Source organism: Microtus pennsylvanicus, chromosome 15, assembly GCF_037038515.1.
Source record: "Microtus pennsylvanicus isolate mMicPen1 chromosome 15, mMicPen1.hap1, whole genome shotgun sequence".
In the NCBI taxonomy this organism is placed as follows: Eukaryota; Metazoa; Chordata; class Mammalia; order Rodentia; family Cricetidae; genus Microtus; species Microtus pennsylvanicus.
Genome location: NC_134593.1, coordinates 14,919,033 through 14,930,643, shown reverse-complemented (window position 1 = coordinate 14,930,643; position 11,611 = coordinate 14,919,033). Strand labels below are relative to the sequence as shown.

The 11,611-nt window shown below is 41.1% G+C and overlaps 1 protein-coding gene across 2 annotated transcripts in view; it reads right to left on the bottom strand.

Moving 5' to 3' along the window:
* The window catches only part of LOC142835645 (uncharacterized), a 64,626-nt gene extending 54,744 nt beyond the window's left edge, over positions 1-9,882 (bottom strand). For both annotated transcript variants that reach the window (XM_075949242.1, XM_075949243.1), the window contains exon 1: positions 9,443-9,882. The gene's annotated coding sequence lies outside the window, so the exon portion shown is untranslated. The remainder of the gene's footprint in view (positions 1-9,442) is intronic.
* Positions 9,883-11,611: the final 1,729 nt, after the last annotated feature.

Sequence of the window (11,611 nt, the reverse complement as noted above, 5' to 3'; positions counted from 1 at the left end):
TTCACCTATAAAAAGGCACAGGTTAAGAAAATGGACACGAAAACAGGATCCAACATTCTGCTGTTTACAAGAAACACATCTCAACCTCAAAGACAGACACTACCTCAGAGTAAAGGGTTGGGAAAAGGTTTTCCAATCAAATGGACCAAAGAAACAAGCAGGTGTGGCTATACTAATATCTAACAAAATTGATTTCAAACTAAAATCAATCAGAAGAGATGGAGAAGGACACTTTATACTCATAACAGGAACAATTCATCAGAAGGAAGTCTCAATCCTGAATATCTATGCCCCTAATATAAAAGCACCCACATATGTAAAAGAAACATTACTAGAAATCAAAGCATACATCAAACCCCACACTCTACTTATAGGAGATTTTGACACTCCTCTCTCACCAATGAACAGGTCAACTAGACAGAAACTTAACAGAGAAATAAAAGAACTAACAGATGTAATGAACCAAATGGACTTAACAGGCATCTATAAAACATTACACCCAAACGGAAAAGAACATACCTTCTACTCAGCATATCATGGAACCTTCTCAAAAATTGATCACATAATTGGTAACAAAGCAAACATCCATAGATACGAAGAAATTGTAGTAACCACCTGTGCACTATAGGATCACCATGGAATAAAGTTAGAATTAAACAACAATTCTACCCCCAGAAATCCTACAAACTCATAGAAACTGAACAGTCAACTACTGAACCACTTCTGGGTCAAGGAAGACATAAAAAAAGAAATTAAGGTCTTCCTTGAATTCAATGAAAATAAAGACACATCATATCCAAACCTATGGGACACTATGAAAGCAGCGCTAAGAGGAAAGTTCATAGCACTAAGTGCCCACATAAAGAAAATGGAGAAAGCACACATTAGAGAATTAACAGCACACCTGAAAGCTCTAGAAAAAAAGAGGCAGATTCACATAGGAGGAGTAGAAGACTGGAAATAATCAAACTGAGGGCTGAAATCAACAAAATAGAAACACAGAATACAATCCAAAGAATCAATGAAACAAAAAGCTGGTTCTTGGAGAAAATCAACAAGATCGACAAACCCCTATCCAAAAAACTCAAAAGGCAGAGAGAAAACATGCAAATTAACAAGATCAGAAATGAAAAGGGAGACATAACCACAAACACAGAGGAAATTCAGACAATCATTAGATCTTACTACAAAAGTCTGTAAGCCACAAATTGGAAAATGTGATAAGTACCATGTACCAAAATTAAATCAAGACCAGGTGAACAATTTAAATAGACCTATAAGTCATGAGGAATTAGAAACTGTCATCAGAAACCTCCCTAACAAAAAAAGCCCAGGACCAGGTGGTTTCAATGCAGAATTCTACCAGAACTTCCAAGAAAAGCTAACACCTATACTCCTTAATGTGTTTCACAAAATAGAAACAGAAGGGTCATTGCCAAACTCCTTTTATGAAGCCACAGTTACCCTGATATCAAAACCTCACAAAGACTCAACCAAGAAAGAGAAGTAGAGACCAATCTCACTCATGAACATCGATGAAAAAATTCTCAATAAAATACTGGCAAACCAAATCCAGACCACATCAAAAAAATTATCCATTATGATCAAGTAGGCTTCATCCCAGAGATGCAGGGCTGGTTCAACATACGAAAATCTATCAATGTAATCCATCATATAAATAAACTGAAGGATAAAAACATATGATCATTTCATTAGATGCTGAAAAAGCATTTAACAAAATTCAACACCCCTATATGATAAAGGTATAAGAGATGCCCTTCTTCCTCCCTTCTGCGGGGCCGCGGTATCAGCCACTCAGCCTGTTTGGGCACTGGGACAGGTGCTGGGGGCAAAGGGCAGTAGGAGTTCCTTTGCTTTGGTAGCCTGCCTGCAGAAAGGTAGGCCTTTTGGCAGCGAGGTCCATGGCCAGCAAGGGAACCTGATCCTGTTTCAGAAGACCCATTGGATAGTATTTGTAGGAGGAGATGGGAAGGCACCAAGGCAAGAATTCCTCCATCAATCGGAAACAATGTGAAAACACCAAAACCCAATGATTTTACAACAGAAGGACTTGAACACCATAATCCAGAAAAGTGGAAAAAATTGACTTTATGAAAGCAATAGAGTCCCTTAAACAGCATGTAAAAAATGCCCTTATAGAAATGGATGAGAAGTATAACAAAAAGTTTAAAGAAAAGAGTAAATACGTAAATGATACCCTGGGAAACCAAGAAAAAAATGATCAAACAGGTAATGAAACAGTTCAAGAATTAAAAACTGAAATGGAAGCAAGGAAGAAAACACAGAGGGCCGGCTGGATATGGAAAATCTAGGTCAATGAGCAGACACTACAGAAACAAGCATAACCAATAAAATACAAGAGATAGAAGAAAGAATCTCAGATTCTGAAGACACCATGGAGAAAATAAACGCACTGATGAAAGAAAACAGCAAAGCCAACAAGTTCTCATCACAAAACATTCAGGAAATATGGGACACAATAAAAAGACCAAACTTAAGAATAAGAGGGATAGAAGAAGGAGAAGAATTACAGCTAAAAGGCCCATAAAATATATTTAACAAAATTATGGAAGAAAACTTTCCCAACATAAAGAAAGATATTCCTATGAATACTCAAGAAGCATACAGAACACCAAATAGACTGGATTAAAAAAAATATCCCCAGGCCATATAATAATCAAAACACAAAATATACAGTTTAAAGAAAGAATATTAAGAGCTGCAAAGGAAAAAGGTCAAGTAACTTATAAAGGTAGACCTATCAGACTTACACCGGACTTCTCTATGGAAACCATGAAAGCCAGAAGGTCCTGGATAGAGGTACTGCAGAAACTAAGAGACCATGGATGCAAGCCCAAACTATTATACCCAGCCAAGCTATCATTCACTATCAGTGGAGAAAACAAAGTATTCCAGGATAAGAACAAATTTAAACAATACGTAGCCACAAATCCAGCCTTACAGAAAGTAATAGAAGGAAAATCACAACCCAAGGAATCCAACATTGCCAGAACTGCCCACAATAACTCAGACATCTAGCGACCCTTCACCAGCACAACTCGAAGAAGGGAAACACACAAACTCTACCAAAAACAATAACAATAACCGGAGTCAACAACCACTGGTCATTAATATCACTTAATATTCACCTATAAAAAGGCAAAGACTAAGAGATTGGATACAAAAACAGGATCCAATATTCTGCTTTTTACAAGAAACACATCTCAACCACAAAGACAGGCCTCTACTCAGAGTAAAGGGTTGGGACAAGGTTTTTCAAACAAATGGACCTAAAAAACATGCAGGTGTGGCCATACTAATTTCTAACAAAACTGAACCTCAAACTTATATCAATCAGGAAAGATGTAGAGGGACACTTTATACTCATAACAGGAACAATTCATCAGGATGAAGTCTCAATCCTGAATATCTATGCCCCTAATATAAAAGCACCCAGTTATGTAAAAGAAATATTACTAGAACTCAAGGCAGACATCAAACCACACACACTAATAGTAGGAGACTTCAACACACCTCTCACCAATGGACAGGTCAATCAGACAGAAACCTAATAAAGAATTAAGAGAATTAATGGAAATAATGAAGCAAATGGACTTAACAGACATCTATAGAACATTCCACCCAAATAGGAAAGAATATACCTTCTTCTCTGCAGCTCATGGAACCTTCTTGAAAATTGACCACATACTCGGAAACAAAGGAAACCTCCACAGATTTAAAAAAAAAATCAATGACCACCTGTGTCTTATCAGATCACCACGGATTAAAGTTAGAATGCAACAACAATGCTACACCCAGAAAGCCCACAATCTCATGGAAACTGAACAGTCAACTACTGAACCACACCTGGGTCAAGAAAGAAATTAAAGTCTTCCTTGAATTTAATGAAAATAAAGAAACAACATACTCAAACTTATGGGACACTATGAAAGCAGTCCTAAAAGAAAAGTTCACAGCACTAAGTGCCCACTTAAAGAAAACAGAGAAAGCACACATTGGAGACTTAACAGCCCACCTGAAAGCTCTAGAAAAAAAAAAGAAGCAGACTCACCTAGGAGGAATAGAAGACTGGAAATAATCAAACTGAGGGCTGAAATCAACACAATAGAAACACAGATAACAATCCAAAGAATCAATGAAACAAAAAGTTGGTTCCTGGAGAAAATCAACAAGATCGACAAACCCCTATCCAAACTAATCAAACGACAGAGAGAGAACACGCAAATAAACAAGATCAGAAATGAAAAGGGAGACACAACCACAAACACAGAGGAAATTCAGACAATCATTAGATCTTACTACAAAAGCCTGTATGCCACAAAACTGGAAAATGCAAAAGAATGGACATTTTTTTAGATAAGTACCATATACCAAAGTTAAACCAAGACCAGGTGAACAATCTAAATAGATCTGTTAGTCGTGAAGAATTGGAAGCTGTTATCAAAAACCTCCCTTCAAAAAAAAAAGCCTAGGACCAGATGGTTTCAATGCAGAATTCTACCAGAACTTCCAAGAAGAGCTAATACCTATACTCCTTAATGTATTTCACAATATAGAAACAGAAGAGTCATTGCCAAATTCCTTTATTTTTATTTTTATTTTTTTTAAATTTATTTATTTATTAAAGATTACTGTCTCTTCCCCGTCACCGCCTCTTATTTCCCTCCCCCTCCCCCAATTAAGTCCCCCCCCCAGCCCGAAAAGCAATCAGGGTTCCCTGTCCTGTGGGAAGTCCAAGGAACCCCCACCTCCATCCAGGTCTAGTAAGTTGAGCATCCAAACTGCCTAGGCTCCCACAAAGCCAGTGCGTGCAGTAGGATCAGAAACCCATTGCCATTGTTCTTGAGTTGTCAGTAGTCCTCATTGTCCGCTATGTTCAGAGAGTCTGGTTTTATCCCAGGCTTTTCCAGACCCAGGCCAGCTGGTCTTGGTGAGTTCCCAGTAGAACATCCCCATTGTCTCAGTGTGTGGGTGCACCCCTCGCAGTCCTGAGTTCCTTGCTCGTGCTACCTCTCCTTCTGCTCCTGATTTGGACCTTGAGATTTCAGTCTTGTGCTCCAATGTGGGTCTCTGTCTCTGTCTCCTTTCATCGCTTGCTGAAGGTTAATATTCAGGAGGATGCCTATATGGTTTTTTTTTTGGGTTCTCCTTATTTAGCTTCTCTAGGATCACTAATTATAGGCTCAATGTCCTTGGTTTATGGCTAGAAACCAAATATGAGTGAGTACATCCCATGTTCCTCTTTTTGGGTCTGGGATACCTCACTCAGGATAGTGTTTTCTATTTCCATCCATTTGCATGCAAAATTCAAGAAGTCCTTGTTTTTTATTGCTGAGTAGTACTCTAATATGCCAAATTCCTTTTATGAAGCTACTGTTACCCTGATACCAAAACCTCACAAAGACTGAACCAAGAAAGAGAATTACAGGTCAATCTCACTCCTGAACATCAATGCAAAAATTCTCAATAAAATACTGGCAAACCAAATCCAAGAACACATTAGAAAAATTATCCATTATGATCAAGTAGGCTTCATCCCAGAGATGCAGGGCTGGTTCAATATACGAAAATCTATCAATGTAATCCATCATATAAATAAACTGAAAGAAAAAAACTATATGATCATTTCATTAGATGCTGAAAAAGCATTCGACAAAATTCAACACCCCTTTATGATAAAGATCTTGGAGAGATTAGGGATACAAGGGTCATACCTAAATATAATAAAAGCTATTTACAGCAAGCCGACAGCTAACATTAAATTAAACGGAGAGAAACTCAAAGCCATCCTACTAAAATCAGGAACATGACAAGGCTGTCCACTGTCTCCATACCTCTTCAATATAGTGCTTGAAGTTCCAGCAATAGCAATAAGACAACATAAGGGGATTCGAATTGGAAAGGAAGAAGTTAAAATTTCGTTATTTGCAGATGATATGATAGTATACATAGTGACCCCAAAAACTCTACCAAAGAACTCCTACAGCTGATAAACACCTTTAGTAATGTGGCAGGATACAAGATCACCTCAGAAAAATCAGTCGCCCTCTTATACACAAAGAACAAAGAAGCAGAGAGGGAAATCAGAGAAACATCACCTTTCACAATAGCCACAAATAGCATAAAGTATCTTGGGGTAACTCTAACCAAGGAAGTGAAAGATCTATTTGAAGAGAACTTTAAATCTTTGAAGAAAGAAACTGAAGAGGATACCAGAAAATGGAAGGGTCTCCCATGCTTTTAAATTGGTAGGATCAACATAGTAAAAATGGCAATTCTACCAAAAGCAATCTATAGATTCAATGCAATCCCCATCAAAATCCCAACAAAATTCTTCACAGACCTTGAGAGAACAATAATCAACTTTATATGGAAAAACAAAAAAACCCAGGATGGCCAAAACAATCCTATACAATAAAAGTACTTCTGGAGGCATTACCATCCCTGACTTCAAACTCTATTACAGAGCTACAGTAATGAAAACAGCTTGATATTGGCACAAAAACAAAGATCTTGACCAATGGAATCAAATCGAAGACCTGGATATTAACCCACAAACCTATGAACACCTGATTTTCCACAATGAAGCTAAAATTATACAGTGGAAGAAAGAAAGCATCTTTAACAAATGGTGCTGGCATAACTGGATGTCAACCTGTAGAAGAATGAAAATAGATCCATATCTATCACCATGCACAAAACTCAAGTCCAAATGGATTAAAGACATCAATATAAATCTGACCATGCTGAACCTGATAGAAGAGAAAGTGGGAAGTAATCTGCAATACATGGGCACAGGAGAACAATTCCTACATATAACCCCAGTAGCACAGACAATAAGAGCAACAATGAATAAATGGGTCCTCATGAAACTGAGAAGCTTCTGTAATGCAAAGGACACTGTCATTAAGACAAAAAGGCAACCTACTGAATTGGACAAGATCTTCAGCAATCCCACATCAGACAAAGGTCTGATCTCCAAAATATATAAAGAACTCAAGAAACTAGACCGTAAAATGCTAATCAATGGAGTACTGAACTGAACAGATAATTCTCAACAGAAGTTCACATGGCCAAAAGACACTTAAGGTCATGCTCAACCTCCTTAGTGGTCAGGGAAATGCAAATCAAAACAACTTTGAGATACCATCTTACACCTGTCAGAATGGCTAAAATCAAAAACACCAAAGATAGCCTATGCTGGAGAGGATGTGGAGTAAGGGGAACACTCATCCATTGCTGGTGGGAATGCAAACTTGTGCAAACCCTTTAGAAATCAGTGTGGCTGTTTCTCAGGAAACTGGGAGTCAACTTACCTCAGGATCCAGCAATTCCACTCTTGGGAATATACCCAAGAGATGCCCTCATACTACAAAAGCATTTGTTCAACTATGTTCATAGCAGCATTATTTGTAATAGCCAGAACCTGGAAACAACCTAGTTGCCCCTCAATAGCAGAATGGATAAAGAAGATGTGGCACATATACACTTTAGAGCTCTACTCAGCAGTAAAAAACAATGACATCTTGAATTTTAATGGATGGAAATAGAAAACATTTTACTGAGTGAGATAACCCAGACCCAAAAAGATGAATATGGTATGTAGTCACTCATAAGTGGACTCTAGCCATAAACAAAGGACATTGAGCCTATATTTTGTGATCATAGAGAAGCTAAATAAGAAGGTGAACCCAAAGAAAAACATATATTTATCCTCCTGGATATTGGAAGCAGACAAAAAGTTGTGAGCATGTGGGTAGGGTGAGGGGAAGGGGAAAGGGGGAGAAAGAAGGGAGAAGGGAAAGATTGGGAAGAGCTTGGGAGAGTGGGAGGGTTGAGATGGAGGAAGGGCAGACATAGGAGCAGGGAAAGAGATATCTTCATTAATGGAGCCATTTTAGGGTTGGCAAGAGACTTGGCTCTAGAGGGGATTCCAGGTATCCACAGGGATGTCCCCAGCTAGGTCCTTGGGCAGCAGAGGAGAGGGTGCCTGAACTGGCCTTGTCCCATAGTCACACTGATGAATATCTCGAATATCACCATAGAACCTTTATCTAGCGATGGATGGAGATAGAGACAGAGACCCACATCAGAACACTGGACTGAGCTCCCAAGGTCCAGTTGATGAGCAGAAGGTGGGAGAAGATGAGCAAGGAAGTCAGGACAGGAAGGGGTTGGTCCACCCATTGAGACAGTGTGTCTGATCTAATGGGAGCTCACCAAATCCAGCTGGACTGGGACTGAAAGAGCATGTGATCAAACCAGACTCTCTGAATGTGGCTCACAATGGGGGCGAAGTGAGAAGCCATTGATAATGGCACTGGAAATTTGTTTCTACTGCATGTACTGGACCCTAGTCTATTTGGATGCATACCTTCCTAGGCCTGGATGGAGGCCGGGGGGGGGGGGGGGGGGGGGGGGTCTTGCACTTCCCACTGGGAAGGGTACCCTGCCCTCTCTTAGGACTGGAGGGGAAGGGAGGAAAGTGAGTGGGGGAGCGGGAGGGGAATGGGAGGTGGGGAGGAAGTGGAAATTTTTGAATGGAAAAATAAAAAAAAGAAAAGAAATCAAAATATCATTTGCAGTATTTTTCAAAGAAAACTTTAACTTTAACAGATGCCAAAGAGATGCAACTGAAATTAATATGAAATGACATGACCATTGTGTTTCAATATGAATGATAGGATATTTAAGCTAGATCCACTTCGGGAATTAAAACAGAATCATCATCACAGCATAACTCCAGTCAACGGGTGCAGGGGAATGAATGCACCCAAAACTTAAGAAGACACGTGCTTAATGCAGTCTGTAAATCCCCAAGAAATGAAGGTGTACAAAACAACACCGATTTATCTCAGAGTCATCTCAGCTCATGGGAACGCCTCTACAGACAATGACCTTTCACTTCTCCAGACCCGGAAAATGGAATGGTTTAAAAACATGAATGAGGGACTTCTGGAAATAAATGGGGATGATAAGGGAGTGTCGGTAGTAAGCAAAAATAAATAAATAAATAAATAAAAGATACATCACTTTGGCAATGAACTCTCAAAAGAGCTTCATTATGGAGTAGAAAAGCAAAGACCGAACACTAAAATCCAATTTTCATGTGAATTCCTGAATTCACAGTAGGTTCTAGAAATTTAACGTGACCCAATCTTTCAGAGGCAAGATGGGGTGGGAATGAGGGTAGACAGTTTCTCAACTAGAAAAAAACAGGGTTTTCTACATCGTTTCATGCACCCCGCGAGTTCTATTTACCAAAAGCAGCCACTAGCTGGGTATGTACTAGGGCCCCAGCTGAGGATCTGAATGCAGTTTTCTGAGCATTGGTCACACCCCCTCCCCTAGAGAAAGCGTGGGGAAATGCCCTAAGACTGCCAGGGCACGCAGTGCTTACCTGTCTGATCCGCTGTACCAGGGAGCTCTTTCCTGCGATGTCCACGCCGAGCAGCTGTACTTCAGAGGAAAGTTCCAGCAGGAGCCACTGAAGTGGTAGCAGGAGAACGCGCATCCATGGAGGCTGGGATCGGTGGACGCTGGGATCAGGGGCCGCGCCACTCACCCCGGGCCACGGATGCCAGGGAGAAGGGTCCACCCCCGCGTTGCTCTCGCCTGACCCGGGTCCTGCATCTCGCGCGTGGCCGCGGGCAACCGAGGCAGAGAGGCCGATGCGCGCGACCGCTCCTCAGACGCCCAGACTTCCCTCAACTAAGTTGAGCCCTCACCGGTCGGCTCCCCGGGCTCACCGGCAGCCAAGTCCGAGCAGCTCCGCGCCTGGTCGGTGACCAAAGATAGGCGGCCTCTCCTTGGTGGCGTCTGGGAAGAGGTCGAGGCTCAGCGGTGTTGAAGGAGCCCAGAAGCTTAACAGGGGCCTCTGACTCCCCCTGCAACAGCCTCGCCCACCCGCGCATGCGCTGCCCTTGGACCTTGAGTAGACAGCTGTGTCACCCCCCACTCCCCCCCAGCAAACGCCCCTTCTGGGGGCGGGGCTTCTGAGGAGCTGTTGACAGTTGATATCTTCTGGGGAATGAGAGTCAGTTTGCTTTAAGAACTGGAACCCCTCCAGCAAAGGCTATCACTGATGTTTTTGATTTTAGCCATCTGACAGGTGTAAGATGGTATCTTAAAGTTGTCTTGATTTGCATTTCGCTAATCGCTAAGAAAGTTGAGCATGACCTTAAGTGTCTTTTGGCCATTTGAACTTCTTCTGTTGAGAATCCTCTGTTCAGCTCAGTGCCCCATTTTATAATTGGGTTGATTAGCCTTTTACAGTCCAGTTTCTTGAGTTCTTTATATATTTTGGAGATCAGACCTTTGTCAGTTGCAGGGTTGATGAAGATCTTCTCCTAGTCAGTGGGTTGCCTTTTTGTCTTAGTGACAGTGTCCTTTGCTTTACAGAAGCTTCTCAGTTTCAGGAGGTCCCATTTATTCAATGTTGCCCTTAATGTCTGTGCTGCTGGGGTTATACGTAGGAAGTGGTCTCCTGTGCCCATGTGTTGTAGAGTACTTCCCACTTTCTCTTCTATCAGGTTCAGTGTGTTTGGACTGATATTGAGGTCTTTAATCCATTTGGACTTGAGTTTTGTGCATGGTGATAGATATGGATCTATTTTCATTCTTCTACAGATTGACATCCAGTTATGCCAGCACAATTTGTTGAAGATGCTCTCTTTTTTCCATTGGGAGCCTAGGCAGTTTGGATGCTCACCTTACTAGACCTGGAAGGAGGTGGGAGGTCCTTGGACTTCCCACAGGGCAGGGAACCCTCACTGCTCTTTGGGCTGATAAGGGAGGGGACTTAATTGGGGGAGGGAGAGGGAAGTGGGAGGCGGTGGTGGGGAGGAGGAAGAAATCTTTAATAAATAAATTAATTAAATAAATAAAAAAAACAAATAATCTCCCCCCGAAAGACAAGCCCTGCAAAGCTGCATCCAGTCACTGGGTGTAAGGTTGAGTTCTGCAAAGGATTCCAATAAAGCTACAGTGAAAGGATCATGAGCTCCATAGTCCACAATAAAAGAAAAAAAAGAACTGGAACCCCTTTGGTCAACCATGTCTCAGTGAATGCCCAACTCCAGTCCCAATACTGGCAGTACAAATTGAACCCAGTGAATTATATATTTAAAAAAAAAGTTGAGAGGGATGGCGTGGGTGAATATGTCCAAAATATGTTATATGCATAAATGAAAGTTTCAAAAAATTATATAAACACTTCCCCCTCCTCTCAGTGCTGGGACTACTGGATTGAACCTGTGCAAACCTTGTGTTTGCTGCCACAGTCTACATGAGTTCATATGTACATCAGTCCTTCTGTGCCTGGAAGTCACTGTTTCCTTGGATTCATCCATCACCTCGGGCTCTTACAATTTTTCTGCCTCCTCTCCTCATACCTCCCTGAGCCTTGTGGGGAGGGGTTCAATCAAAACATCCCATTTAGGACTCAATGCCCCAATGTCTGTCACTTTCTACACATTGTGCACTCGGGGGTTTCCCATCTACTAGAAGAAGAAGCTTCTCTGATGTGGATTGGGCAAGGTGCCATTAAGAGACATTTTATTGCTATGTT